The sequence below is a fragment of the Sus scrofa genome, chromosome 7, assembly GCF_000003025.6.
Source record: "Sus scrofa isolate TJ Tabasco breed Duroc chromosome 7, Sscrofa11.1, whole genome shotgun sequence".
In the NCBI taxonomy this organism is placed as follows: Eukaryota; Metazoa; Chordata; class Mammalia; order Artiodactyla; family Suidae; genus Sus; species Sus scrofa.
The window spans coordinates 24,459,753-24,476,189 of NC_010449.5; positions in this window are offsets into that span (position 1 = coordinate 24,459,753).

A 16,437-nucleotide genomic window follows, 5' to 3' on the forward strand; every position below is an offset into this window, starting at 1 on the left:
GGGTTGGCAAAAAATAAAAAAAAGGGCACTGCAACCAAGACCATACACTATTGCTTTCACTCCCCTGGGAACATACCTGCCCTGCAGCTGCTACTGCCAAACGTTCTGGGCAATGCCCAGACACTTGGTCACTGTCCCTTCCCAAGACCCTACAACTAGGAGCAGCTGGTGCAGCACCTCCTGAGTGGGCTAAGTGGGACAGGGTGCTTCTTGCATGGTCTTCAGATGGTGGAGGCAAACTGCTGCAGTTATCCCTGATTCCAGAGGTGGGCATGGGGATACTCACTGGGGATACTGAACAAAAATCACTCGCAGCCCCAACCACCTCAAGGGCACCACAGAGGAGGGCATTGTGACCAACATCAGCTGTTGGTGCTCTCACACCACTGGGAATACACCCGCCCTACTACTGCTAAATATTCTAGGCAGTACCCACACGCCTGATCTCTGTCACTTCCCAGGATCCTGCGACTAGGAACAGCCTGTGCAGCACCTCCTATGTGGGCTAAGTGAGACAGGTTGCTTCATGCATGGTCTACAGGTGGTGGGGGTAAACCACTGCAGTTATCACTGACTCTAGAGATGGTCATGGCCTGCTCCCACTAGGGGTCCCTGAACAGGCACCATCTGCAGTTCCAGTTACCTCAGAGGAGGGCATTGCAATTGGATACAAGCTGTTGTTGCTCTCACTTCCCTTGGAACTCATGCACCCTGCTGCTGCTATTGCTAAATGCTCTGGTCACCTTGAAGATCTGCCTAGAGCTTATTACCACTTCCCAGGGCCCTGCAACTAGGAGTAGCCTGTGCCACCTTCCTGCAAGTCCTTGCTGCTGTTGACAGCCCAATGACCACACACTGACTGCTGGGTCTACCCATTGCCTCCTTCTCCCTGAAAACACACTGAGCATCCTGGGGATAACAGCCTGCTTACACCAAAGAAATAGAAGAAAATATTCAAACTCCTACACCAAAAATAAATAGTAACCCCTCAAAATACAAAGGGGTGTTCTTGCATAAAGTAGCCTTACAAGATTACAGTTTGGCTTCCCCAAACTCACAGAAAAAGAAAAACACAAACAGGACGAAGAGGCTCAGAAACCATTCCCAGTTAAAGGAACAGGAGAATTCACCTAAAGCAGTCAAAAATGAAACAGACCTCTGCAGTCTGACATACTTTTAGTTCAAAAGGGAGATAGTGAAAATACTGAAGGAATTAAGTGGGGATATGAACAGTAATGCAGATTCCTTTAGAAAGGAACTAGATAATATAAGGTGCCAAGAAAAATTAGAAAATTCATTTGCAGTGATACAAACTGAGCTATAGGCAATAAAGAGCAGAATGAATGATGCAGAGGAACGAATTAGTGACGTGGAAGATAGAATAATGGAAATCACCCAATCAGGACAGCAGACAGAAAACCAAATGAAAAAACATGAAAACAATATAAGATATGGGATATCTTATGGGGTAAGATAAAGTGGGCCAATCTACACATAATAGGAATTCCAGAAGGAGAAGAAAAAGAAAAGGGGATTTAAAATATATTTGAAGAAATTATGGCTGAAAACTTTCCAAATATAAAGGATACTGATATCAAGATACAGGAAGCACAGAGGGCCCCAAACAAGTTGAACCCAAACAGGCCCACACCAAGACATATTATAATAAAAATGGCAAAAGTTAAAGAGAGGATTCTAAAGGCAGCAAGAGAAAAGCAAAGCATTAATTATAAGGGAAACCCCATAAGGCTATCAGCTGATTTCTCTACAGAAACACTACAGGCCAGAAGGGAGTGGCAAGATATATTTAAAGTGCTGAAAGGAAAAAATATGCACCCTAGAATACTCAACCCAGCAAGAATATAATTTAAAATAAAAGGGGAAATAAAGAATTTCTCCAACAAACAAAAGCAAAAAGAGTACAGCAATATTAAACCCATTCTAAAAGAAATACTGAAACAGATTCTCTAAATTAAAAAAAAGAGAAAAAAGAATTAGGATGGAGGAAACCACAATTGGAAAGCAGTCACTTAAATAAGCCAGCACACAGATTTAAACATGAAGATTTTTTTTTTAAAAGACATCAAAATCATATAATATGGGGAAGGAAAATAAGAAAATATAGATTTTAAAAATTTTAATGTTGTGTTTGAGCCTATATGACTATCAGTCAAAAGCAAGCAGATATAGGAAGGGGTTAACGTACTAAAAACACACAGCAACCACAAATCAAAACCGAATATTACATTCACAAAAAAACTGAAAAGTACTCAAACATAAAATGAATGGAAACCATCCAATCAAAAAAAAAAAAAAAAAAAAAAGAAAAGAAGAAAAGAGAAACATAGAATAAACTGGAAAACAAGATTTAAAATGGCAATTACTACGTATCTATCAATAATCACCTTAAATGTCAATGGACTGAATGCTCCAGTCAAAAGACACAGAGTGACAGATTGGATAAAAAAGCAAAAACAGTCAATCTGCTGTCTACAAGAAACTCACCTCAGGGAAAAGGACACATATAGATTGAAAGTGAGGGAATGGGAAAAGATATTTCATGTCAATGGACAAGACAGGAAAGCAGGAGTTGCAATACTCATATCAGACAAAATATACTTTAAAATGAAGGCCATAAAGAAGGACACTATTTAATGGTTAAAGGATCCGTTCAAGAGGAGGATATTACAATCGTCAATATATATGCCCCTAATATAGGAGCACCTAGATACCTATGACAAATACTAACAGACATAAAAGGAAAAATTGATGGGAATACAATCATAGCAGGAGACTTTAACACTCCACTCACATCAATGGATAAATCTCTAGACAGAAAATCAATAAGGCAACAGAGATCCTAAATGACACAAAGAAAAGTTAGACTTAAATCAATATTTTCAGGACATTATATCCAAAAAAATCAGAATATACATTCTCTCAAGTGCACATGGAACATTCTCAAGGATTGACCACATCCTGGGGCACAAAGCTAACCTCAACAAATTTAAGAGTATAGAAATTATTTCAAGTATCTTCTCTGACCACAATGGCATGGAACTAGAAATCAACCACAGGAAAAAAATGAGAAAAAACTTACTACGTGGAGACTAAACAACATGCTACTAAAAAACCCATGGGTCAATGAGGAAATCAAGAAGGAAATTAAAAAATACCTCAAGACAAATGATAATGAAGACACAACCATTCAAAATCTATGGGATGCCGCAAAAGCAGTGTTCAGAGGGAAATTCATAGCAATACAGGCCTTCCTCAAAAAAGAAGAAAAATCTCAAATCGACAGCTTAACCCACCACCTAAATGAATTAGAAAAAGAACAACCAAAAAACTCTAAAGTCAGCAGAAGGAAGGAAATCCTAAAGATCGAAGAGGAAATCAATAAAATAGAGATTCAAAAAACAATAGAAAAAAATCAATCAAACCTAGAGCTGGTTCTTTGAAAAAGTCAGCAAAATTGACAAACCTCTGGCTAGACTCACCAAGAAGAGGAGAGAAAAAACCCAAATAAACAAAATCAGAAATGAAAAAGGAGAAGTCACAACAGATACTACAGAAATACAAAAAACCATGAGAGAATGCTATGAACAACTGAATGACGACAAAATTGACAACCTAGAAGAAATGGACAACTTCCTAGAAACTTACACCCTGCCAAACAGAATCAAGAAGAAATAGATCAACTGAACAGACTGATCACTAGAAATGAAATTGAATATGTCATAAAAACACTCCCTATAAATAAAAGCCCAGGACCAGATGGCTTCACAGGTAAATTGTACCAAACATACAAAGAGGAACTCATACCCATCCTCCTTAAACTTTTTCAAAAGGTCAAAGAAGAGGAACACTCCCAAAGACATTCTATGAAGCCACCATCACTCTAATTCCAAAACCAGAAAAAGATACCACCAAAAAAGAAAACTATAGGCCAATATCTTTGATGAATATAGATGCAAAAATTCTCAACAAAATTTTAGCCAACCGAATCCGACAACATATAAAAAAGATCATAACACCATAACCAGGTGGTATTCATCCCAGGTTCACAAGGATGGTTCAACATATACAAATCAATCAACATCATACACCCCATTAACAAAAGAAAAGTCAAAAACCACATGATCATTTCAATAGATGCAGAAAGAGGATTTGACAAAGTCCAACATCCATTCATGATAAAAACTCTTACCAAGGTGGGTAGAGAGGGAACATACCTTAATATAGTCAAAGCCATTTATGACAGACCCATAGCAAATATAATACTCAACGGAGAAAGCTGAAAGCCTTCCCATTAAAATCTGGAATAAGACAAGGATGCCCACTCTCATCACTGTTATTCAACACAGTATTGGAAGTCCTAGCCCCCGCAATCAGACAAAATAAAAGGCATCCAAACAGGAAGAGAAGAGGTAAAACTGTCACTGTATGCAGATGACATGACACTATATATAGAAAATACCAAGGACTCAACCCAAAAATTACTTGAACTGATCAACAAATTCAGCAAAGTAGCAGGATATAAGATTAACATTCAGAAATCAGTCACATTTCTATATACTAACAATGAAATATTAGAAAAGGAATACAAAAATACAATACCTTTTAAAATTGCACCCCCAAAAATCAAATACCTGGGAATAAACCTGACCAAGGAGGTAAAGGACTTATATGCCGAGAACAATAAAGTATTAATCAAGGAAATTAAAGAAGCTGTAACGAAATGGAAAGATATTCCATGCTTCTAGGTTGGAAAAATTAATATTGTAAAAGTGGCCATGCTACCCAAAGCAATATACAGATTCAGTGCAATCCTATCAAATTACCCATGACATTTTCCATAGAACTAGACCAAACAATCCAAAAATTTATATGGAACCACAAAAGACCCAGAATTGCCAAAGCAATTCTGAGGAACAAAAACCAAGCAGGAGGCACAACTCTCCCAGACTTCAGGCAATGTTACAAAGCCACAGTCATCAAGACAGTTTGGGGGAGTTCCTGTCGTGGCGCAGTGGTTAATGAATCCGACTAGGAACCATGAGGTTGCGGGTTCGATCCCTGGCCTTGCTCAGTGGGTTAACGATCCGGCGTTGCTGTGAGCTGTGGTGTAGGTTGTAGATGCGGCTCCAATCCTGCGTTGTTGTGGCTCTGGCATAGGCCTGTGGCTACAGCTCCGATTGGACCCCTAGCCTGGGAACCTCCATATGCCGGAGGAGCGGCCCAAGAAATAGCAAAAAAAAAAAAAAAAAAAAAAAAATGACAGTTTGGTACTGGTACCAAAATAGACATACAGACCAATGGAACAGAATAGACAACCCAGAAATAAAGCCAGACACCTATGGTCAATTAATCTTTGACAAAAGAGGCAAGAACATACAATGGGAAAAAGACAGTCTTTTTGGCAATTATTGTTGGGAAAACTGTACATCTGCATGTAAATCAATGAAACTGGAACATACCCTCACACCATGCACGAAAATAAACTCAAAATGGCTGAAAGACTCAAATATAAGACAAGACACCATCAAACTCCTGGAGGAGAACATAGGCAAAACATTCTCTGACATCAAGCTTACAAATGCTTTCTCAGGTCAGTCTCCCAAAGCAACAGAAATAGAAGCAAAAATAAACCAATGGGAACTAATCAAACTGACAAGCTTTTGCACAGCAAAGGAAACCAAAAAGCAAACAAAAAGACAACTTACAGAATGGGAGAAAATACTTTCAATTGATGCAACTGACAAGGGCTTCATCTCTAAAATATACAAGCGACTTATACAACTCAACAGCAAAAAAGCCAATCACCCAATGGAAAAATGGGCAAAAGCCTGAATAGACATTTCTCCAAGGAAGATGTACAGATGCCCAACAAGCACATGAAAAAATGCTCAACATCCCTGATTATTAGAGAAATGCACATCGAAACTACCATGAGATACCACCTCACACCAGTCAAAATAGCCATCATTAATAAGTGGCTCAGTGGTTAACAAATCCAACTAAGAACCATGATGTTGTGGGTTTGATCCCTGGCCTTACTCAGTGGGTCAAGGACCTGGCATTGCTGTGAGCTGTGGTGTAGGTTGCAGATGTGGCTGGGATCCCCAGTTGCTGTGGCTCTGGCATAGGCTGGTGGCTACAGCTCCCATTAGACCCCTAGCCTGGGAACCTCCATATGCCATGGGTGTGGCCCTAGAAAAGACAAAAAGACAAAAAAAAAAAAAAGTCAACAAATAACAAATGCTGGAGGGTGTGTGGAGAAAAAGGAACCCTCCTGCACTATTGGTGGGAATGTAAGCTGGTACAGCCCCTATGGAGAACAGTATGCAGGTACCTTAGAAAACTATGCATAGAACTACCATATGACCCAGCAATCCCACTCTTGGGTATATATCCAGACAAAACTTTCCTTGAAAAAGACACATGCACCTGCATGCTCACTGCAGCACTATTCACAGTAGCCAAGACATGGAAACAACCTAAATGTCCATCAACAGGTGATTGGATTAGGAAGATGTGGTATATATACACAATGGAATACTATTCAGCCATAAAAAGAACAAAACAATGCCATTTGCAGCAACATGGATGGAACTAGAGATTCTCATACTGAGTGCAGAAAGTCAGAAGGAGAAAGACAAAAACCATATGATATCACCTTTATCTGGAATCTAACATACAGCACAATTGAACGTTTGCACAGAAAAGAAAATCATGGACATGGAGAATAGACTTGTGATTGCCAAGAGGGAGGGGGACGGAGTGGGATGGATTGGGAATGTGGGATTAATAGATGTAAACTGTTGCCTTTGGAATGGATAAGCAATGGGATCCTGCTGTATAGCTCTGGGAACTGTCTGGTCACTTGTGATTGGAGAATGATAATGTGAGAGAAAAGAATGTATATATTTATGTGTGACTGGGTCACCTCGCTGTGCAGTAGAAAATTGACAGAACACTGTAAATCAGCTGTAGTGTAAAAAATAAAAATCATTATTAAAAAAAGAGAAAAAATAGAATGATGCCATTTTAGTAAAATTTAAAAAAGAATGCATGCAAAATAATACTATACATTGTTAAGATTACAGAGACATTATATAAATATATGAAAATAAAGTTTATAATACACATATAATACACATATATATAACTTTCTGGGAAGAGGGGAGAGTAGAATAGATCTAGGAATGGGGACAAAAGATTTCTGTATTATTATTATTATTATTATTATTATTTCTAAGGACTGCACCCATGGCATTTGGAAGTTCCCAGGCTGGGGTTTGAATCAGAGCTGTGGCTGCTGGCCTATACCACAGCCACGGCAGTGCCAGATCCACGCTGCGTCTGCAGCCTACACCACAGCTCAGGGCAATGTTGCATCCTTAACCCACTAACTGGGACCAGAGATCTAACCCATGTCAGCATGGATACCAGTTGGGTTCATTACTGCTGAGCCACAACAGGAACTCCTGGATTTCTATATTATTTGTAAGTTGAGAATTATGACAGAATATCAGTTAATCAAATCTAAGGTGTGGATTTACAAGTATTAATTATTTTTGTACTTTATTTTTAAAACTTCTTTAAGAGGAAGAATAAAACAAATATAGGAACTATAGGGCTTGCAAACCAGATTGAAAGAAACCACAAAAAACTTACCGAAGGAGTTGGCTGATGGTGCTAAAGCACAAACACACAGACAGACACATGAGGTTTGAAAGAAACCACAAAAAACTTACCGAGGGAATTGGCTGATGGTGCTAAAACACAGACACACAGACACAACCATTAGAGTTTGGATCCTTACCTTTGCATATTAACTTCTTGAACTTGTCTAAGGAGATGAAGCCCAGGCCCAGGGAGATGATTGATCTGGTGGTAGTGTTAGAGGTCATGCCCACCAGATCTCTCATCCTTTCGATCTCTATAAAGGTTTCATGTTTGAGAGATGGATGCTATTCATGTGAAACTTTGTGGCTTACAGTTTTCTCTGTTCTTATCCCTTCCTCCCTCCTTCCTTTCCATCTCTTTTTCTCTTTTCCCCTTTTATGACCTCCCTTTTCTCCACTCACCATTTTCTGTTTTTTTTCTTTTCTCTCAGTCAATTTGGAAACTTGTTATTGACAAATCATCCTAAACCAACACTAGGAGACTTTGTCTATTGCTTAGTAGTCATATAAACTGATAGGATTCTCTTTCCTTAAAGCATTTTCAGTCTTGGGAAATGTTAGTAATGGGAAGGAAATTTTTGTTGAGAAACGAGAATACTTACTATAATTTCCTTTGTATCCCTCTGAAAACACAAAACAAAGTCAGTTTGTATTTTCTTTTTCTGTAGTTTTGATATCATTAGAGAGGATTACCTAATCAATACCCTCAAATATCCAGGCTGGCAAGAGACCTGAGGCAAAATCTCATGCCTTAGTTTATGATCAAATGACATAAAAAAGCAGACAAAAGTTAACTGAGGTAACTAAGTGTAGTGAGAAGAAATAATAAACTATACATGGAAACACTAACATAGACTAATATATTAGTTATAAAATAACTTGAGACCAAATAAAAGAAGAAATGGCAAAATATTTACTTAGCTGATTGAAAATTCAAGTTCAGTGGCAAATTATAATGAGTCCATATGCATATACTTATTGTGATTGGATATATATCCTATCATTTAAAACTTGCTCCTTAGTGATGTCATGGAAATAGACTTTCTAAAAACTCTGGACATAGACAAAGCAAGTTACACAAAAACTTATCATGTTATCACTATTATTTTCATGAAAATGTAAAAATAAATAATCTTGACACTGGAAGGGACAAATTATGTTGCACAATGGTATCATTTGATAGTTTACTAAAGTATAACTAGTTAAAAATTCACTCAGAACTGTAAAGACAATATGTATTTTTTCCCCTCAACTCCTTTTCTGAAAATGAATGATTCCCTTCCATACTTTGTCATTGTGATGAGAATTAAGCCCAAAGCACACAAAATCATCTTTGTTTTACACTAATTGTTACTTGTTTCTCATGATTCTGTAAGTATTTTAAAAAATATAAAATGCTGAACACTTTCATGTACACTGCTTACATTTGCTGTAAAAGCTAATACCATTAAAAATAAATTCAATGCATTCAATGCACAGGTCATACCATAATGTGATGAATTTTCAGGGATTTATTCCTCCATTCTTAGCATCTATATTAAGAAAGGCTCACTGACTGGTTTGCATTTCTGAACTCCGGGATACTGAATTCCTCTTGAGTATTTAGATTACTTTTGTTAATTGATTAGAAGGTGAATAGGAGAGGAATTGAGTAGCACTGGGTAAAAAGGTGCCTCACATTGTGAAAGAACATTTCTGAATGTCACAATCTTCTATATGCTACTTTGTTTCTTGCTTTTTACCTGGATAAGTTTTACAGCCCCTCATGTTGTAATAGGACACAAATATCGATTTTTAAAAAATTTTACCATAATCTCTAAATATACTTACCTTGACCATCATATGAAATGTCTAGAGGATTGAGGAAAAAAAATGAGATTCTTAGTTTCCATAAACAATTTCTGTATTAATTTCTTAGAAATTCAGGATCTAATTTAATTACCACTTTCTGTTGAGTATGTATGCCAGAATCCTAAAAGATAAGATGAAAATATAATGAGGTTTTACCCTGGCAACTATGTCTATGTTATTTTTTTATTAGATGAAAATCTATTTACCTCTTCCTCTTTTAGATCTTGTAGAGGAAAAATCTTTTGAGGAAAAAAATCAGATTAAGTTAATTAATATTCCATCAAGAAATGTTTCATCATTTGTTTAAATCCAACAACAAAGAGATTTTTCCAGTTTCTCAGATGTTCTCATTTTCTTTGGATTTCATTTTAGAAGAGATGTAGGGAATGCCATGGGCCTTTGCTCCTTGGTCTTGTTGACGGATGAATCACGGAGGTAAGAAGAGAGGAAATGGGCTAAAGAGTTCATCAAGTGCAGGGCATGGGCAACAAGCGGAGTAACCAAGTTACCTCCTCTTTTCTTTCCTCTTAGGTTTACGAATCTATATGCTTGTAGTATGTCTGTAAGAGTGTGTGTGTATACGTGTGTGTGTGTGTGTGTATCTGTTGTGTGTCCCTACAAAAAAGTAAGAGTGTGCCTTAGAATCTCCTTAGAACCATCAGATTTCTAGATGCCTTATTTCAAATAAGCATTATCATTATTCCTCAGTCATGTCAGATGACATGCTCTGATTTGTGGGATAGAGTGTAACTCTATAATAAATGCTCAGTATAAAATAAGCCTTTCTGGTCTTGTACCAAGTGGGGATAGTATGGTGTAAGAATATGAGTGGTGGATTCAGGGCCACAAGTTGGGTTCACTATCCAACTCCTTCCTTTGCTAGGTGAATTCGAGTAAGTCTCTTAAACCTTGGAGCATCAATTTTATCTTCTAAAATGGAGATAATAAGTTATGCTCATCTATTATACTTTATAGCTTACAAACTGTCTTTTCATGTATGCTTTTCAATCATCATGACACCCCATGAATAACGTATATTTTATCCGCATTTTACACATCCAGGAAATTGTTTCAGAGAGGTTCCTTAACCTTTCCAAGATCTTGGAATTAACAGGAACTGGAAAGAATTATTTTACTGGTCTTAGAAAGGGAACATATTTGCCTTTTTTTCAGAAAAAAATGCAAATCTTTCATGTGTTTATATATGCAGAGAGAGATGGATTGGCAGTTGGATATTATAACATCAAAAGATGTGCCGACCTAATGAATCATGCTCAAAGGGAGATGGATCTCTAAAGAACACTGTCCTACATTAATTCTCTAGTAGTTCTTTATCTGTTTACCTCTACTATCCTCATAGTCCAGAAGACCAGCACCTAGAGGAAAAAGGAGAGAGAGCTCCATGATTTTGCTTCTCGAAAATTACTGGGGGCTTTAAGACTCTGATGTCTACTCTAATGTAAACATGAAACTGATAGTAATGATGGGAATTAATTTACTTTTTAAGAACTAGGGATGGTACATGAGTAGTAGAAGTAGATACTGCTAAGTGACCATCCTAGTCACCACTTTCATAATATTACACAGGCTACGTAATAATCAGAAGGGTCCTCAAAGTTGCTTTTCCCTCTTGTTACCCCAGCACCTGGCTCCTGTTTTTCTTTTCTTAGTAATCCTGGGATTTTTGCAACTTTGGCATCTCACTGGAGATATCCATGGATCCATTTTCCATGGATATTGCCATGGAAAATCTGCTTCATCTCTTCAATCTTTAATGCTGTGCTCTTCTTCTCAATCATAATTATCTTAATTATGTATGCTCTTATTGTTCTTAGCTATGTTATATTCTTCTCTCTGGCTATCTTGCTGATTAGGTCTTTTGCTCTATTGCCTGAGGAGTCTGCTATTTCAATGGTTTGATATCTCTGTTGCTACTCCTCAGACCATAGGAGGCTGAAGAGAGCTTCAGAATCATGCAGATCTACCCATTACTATTTAATTCTGTCCAACTCTAGTTTGGCACTTATTGATGCACAGAAATCTTTGGTGGATTTCTCCTAGTAACCTAGAAGGTTACTTTATGGAATGATGCACTCTGTAAAGTTCTAGAAATGCAATGGTGAACAAGACAGATTTGGCCCCTGATTTATGGAAATTCCATAAATGCTTACTATCTTTTTCTCATGGGTATAAGTACTTACTTTGTTCAGAACTGTATCTGGAGACATCAATTTCTGTGGAAGAATTAAGCAAAAATACTTCTATTAACTACTTGGGAGAGGTGTTCTTCCCCCTATTCTAACTCTCCTTATTCCGAACTATGCTTCTTTTCTCCCCAAATGGTCTTGGCATGATGCATTACTGTTTCCCACCTCTTTTTAATGCTTCCAGCCAGCCCTGTTTTATCTGTCCTTCTATACTACTTACTATTCTCTGAGAGCTCACAGGCATTGAGGATAAGAAAAAAGGAGGGGATGCAGCTGACTAGAAGGGAGTAGGAAATGTGCTAAGAGAAATCTTGGAGCAATCTCAAGGCATAGAAATAGGTCATTGCCTTTGTGAGCCCCATCTCTGTTTCACTGATAAGTACTACTCTATTTTTGTTTCTTCTTACCATCTCCCCAATACTAAATCACTAAAATTATTGAATGCTTTCCATGTTGTACTGGCTAGTAGTATCTACTAATGTAGTATCTTCTTGCTTCTATTTTCTTTTCCTCAGGTAATTTCCCTTAGAGCTCAGATTTTCTTTTCAAAATGTTCTTGTTATTACTATTGTTAAACTCAGTGTGATTTTTTTTTGGTTGGCATTATTGGTAGCATGAGCTTTGGGATTTTAAAAGTGCAGAAAGAATTACTAATAGGTAAGAGGTTCTTTGATTTATGCATTGAAATGGATTCCCAGAATACTGGCAAAGTTTCTAGATATCTGATAAATAAGAATGAGTGCAGACTGAATCGTGGCATCCTTTCCTCTGTGACCTTCACAGGGAATCTCCATTTGACTCATTGTTACTCACCATTTTGCTTGTGTCGTGTCCATCTTGTTAACAAAATAGCCAGAATGGCAAATCCCAGTAGAGTCAGGATGATAGCCAAAATTATTTCTGAAACAAAAACTCACCTGTTTATTTAGACCCAGTCATAATCAGAGACAACTTCTGGCCGCCTCTTAGGTATAGATGGACATTTTCCCTTCACTTGCTTTTCTGCTATCTCAACTCCTTTCTTCCTTTTTCTTCATTGTCCTACTGTCCCCACACTTTTTTCCCTGCCAATTTTCTTGGCTTTTCTGTTGGTCCTTTTGGTCATATACTAAGTGACTCAGATGATATGAACCCTAGATTTAGGGTGGAAAATCTGACAGATCTCCTTCTCACTGAACCCCCTACTCTGTGGGCAAGAGAAGGTTAGAGGGAACCAGTGGTATGCACAGCAACCCACTGGGATATGAGGAAAAAATAATTTTATTTTTATGAATTTTATCTTATAGCTTTAAATTTTATACATTTTCTGTTTTAAAACATATATATTAGGAGTTCCTGTCGTGGCGCAGTGGTTAATGAATCCGACTAGGAACCATGAGGTTGCGGGTTCGATCCCTGGCCTTGCTCAGTGGGTTAATGATCCGGCGTTGCTGTGAGCTGTGGTGTAGGTTGCAGACGCGGCTCAGATTCCGCGTTGCTGTGGCTCTGGCGTAGGCGGGCAGCTACAGCTCTGATTAGACCCCCAGCCTGGGAACCTCCATGTACTGCGGGAGCGGCCCAAGAAATAGCAAAAAGACAAAACAACAACAACAACAACAAAAAACCCCCCATCATATATATTAGTAGAATAGTATAACATAAATATACACATATAAGAAATGAATGCTCAAAACTTTTGCATGAATCAGTGATCAAAAAATTTTACAGGCCCCTGACTGAAGGTCATTCATTTCATGTTAATGAAAACCAAAGCAGAGGACCAAAATGTTTTATCATTGGAAAAGACATTTTAGTTATCACATACTAAGCCCTCATAATAATATATTTATGAGGGTTGTTACTGTGGTTAATAGGAGAAACCACAGTGGGACATTCTAATTAGTGTTTGTTAATGTGTCATTGGAGTGAAAAATCTTAATTAAATATACTGCTATGGTTATGAAGAACAGAGACCGTGGTGGCTTTGGGAGCAGACTGAAAAGGAAAAGATAGAAAACAGACAGAGGAAAGAGGAAAGAAAAAAGAGAGGAGGGAGAGAAAGGAGGTAGGAAGAGAGGAAGGATGGGAGAAAGAATGGAAGGAAGGAATGAAAGCTCTAACCATAAATCTGCCTGTTACAGTGAAAAATGCTGAAGAAAACTGAACTCTGAGGGGCCAAGAAAATGAATTAGATGAAGATTAAGACTACTGCATAAAAGCAACACACGAATTCACTTTAAGATGTAATGATATGCCTCCAACTGGGGCAGATTAGGCAAATGTCTACTGAGTCTTTTGGGTGTTAGGTCATGCGAGAAAATTTTCTTACCAAATTAGCCTTCAGAGATTTGCCCGAATGGACCACCACAATGAATAGTAAATAGATTGGCCTCTATGTCAAGGTAAGGATTTCATATCTGATATAAAATAATCCTTAGGGGAGGAAGGGATAAACACATGGAGCACTTGAATCAAGCTTTGGAAAATAGTATTCCCCTTGAATCGTGTCCGAAATGTTTTTGCTTTAAGCCATTTAGAAAATGATCCTTTCCATTTATGAGGAAAATAAAGGGAGTAGTTGAGGAAGATTATAGAGTGAGCAGTATTACAGGAAGTGAGATAACAGGCTAAGGAGTTTTCCTATTGCTCTGGAAGATAGCTGTTTTTTTTTTTCTTTTTAGGGTCACACCTACAGCATATGGAAGTTCCCAGGCTAGTGGTCAAATCAGAGCTAAGGCTGCTGGCCTACACCATAGCCACAGCAATGCAGGATCTGAGCCACGTCTGTGAACTATACCACAGCTCATGGCAACTCCAGATCCTTAACCCACTGAGCACGGCCAAGGATCAAACCTGCATCCTGGTGGATAGTAGTCGAGTTCGTTACCTCTGATCCACAATGGGAACTCCAATAGCTATTTTCTTTGACCAGTTCAAACTCCAGAAACTGAAGGAGAAATCAGTACTCTCACTCTAGAGCTGAGCTGAATGTGGGTCTTTTTCCTCAGGCGTCCGAGGAATCAATGAAAGTGAAAGAAAGGATATTGAATTTGAAATACAGCAGGAAAAGAAGGTAAAGCAGTTGTATTAAAGTTCCCAAAGATAAGACCCCTGAGCCAACAGGGTCAAGAAGGCCTCAGAGAAGGAGTCAGTCCATACCCAAGACTGCCATTTTCCATGTATTATCTTCAGTGGGTTCAGGGTCATCTGGATTTCTTTGTCAGAGGAAGATCACAATAAAATGAACAGCCCAAGCTCACTGTTTCTGAGCAGCGTGAACTCGGATGTGGGGCAGGGGGGCGCCCTTGTAGGCAAGGATGCAAAGGGTCGCAGAGGAATTGTTTGGCTCAGGTTGATCAGACCTAAGCAGACTACAGGAGTATGGCCTATGAAAGTTCTGGAATCTGTGTCATAACAAAGAACTAGAACTTAGAGGAACATAAGAGGAGTGGAAGAGGAGGACCAAAAGGCTGTAAAAATTTCAGAATACTTTACAGTATGTAAAGTACTGAAGATGAGGACCTTAAATGAAAAGGAGGACCTTAAACTCAGGAAGGGAACTTAGGTCATCTGGGCTCTGGAATAATTTCTAATTTCCAGAGATTTTGAGACCAGAGATTGTATTTCCTTCATTTTTGAAACCCTTGAGACAGAGAATTTCCTATAGATTAGGCATTTAATAAATATTTGATGATTAAAAATGAAAGACATTTCTGTTTTTAAAAAGAGGGACCTTGAAAATGAAGGGTGAACCACAAAGCTGAGATCTTAGAGTTAGACAATAAGGGAAAGGCAAGAGGTCTGTGGTGCTAAGAAGAATGAGCCAGTGAATGGGATTTCATAAACCATTGTGGAGAACAAGGAGAGCAATAAAACTCCCTTTTATTTAGTGGCTAGGAACTATAAGACTCTGTAGTGGATACTGTCTTAAGTACAAACTCATTTAATCTCAGTAACCTTCTCAGTGCAGTCCTTTTAAGACTGAGACATATGAAGTTGCCCACCAACAAATGGCAGATTTTCTGACTCATCTGCTAGTCCAGTCTTATTATTGTATCTATGATAGTTAACAAATTATCCCAAAGTTTACCAGCTCAAGACAACAAGCATTTATTATCTCACACATTTTCTGAGGATCAGGAATCTAAGAGTACCTTAGCTGGGTGGTTCTTGTTTAAGGTCTCCTGAAATTGCAGTCAAGCTGTTGACGGGGGTTTTGGTTGTTTGAAGGCTTGACCAGGGCTGAAAGATGTGTTTCTAAGATATCTTACTCTCATGGTTGTTGTCACAAGACTTCAATTCCTAGCCATGTGGACTTCCTCAGGGGGGCTGCTCATGATATGATGGCTGGTTTCCTGCAGTGAGTGATCCAAAAGAGAGACTGAGAGAGCAATACAACAGAAGCCCCAATGTCTTATAATCTAATCTTAGAAGTGACAGATCAATCTTGTTAAATGTGGGAGGGGACTACACAAAAATGTGAATACCAGAAGTTGGGGATTATTAAATTCATTTTAGATGCTGGCTACTTAAATTACTACCTATATTATTTACCCATGTTTATTTGATTCAACTTTAACCTTGAAGCCTTTAAAGAATTACAGTATTATTCCTGGGCATAGTTTATCACAAATCTAGGTTGTATTTTGCCAGTTCAGTACTTATAATCAATATTGCACTATGTATGTCAACAAAACATTCTCCTTGCC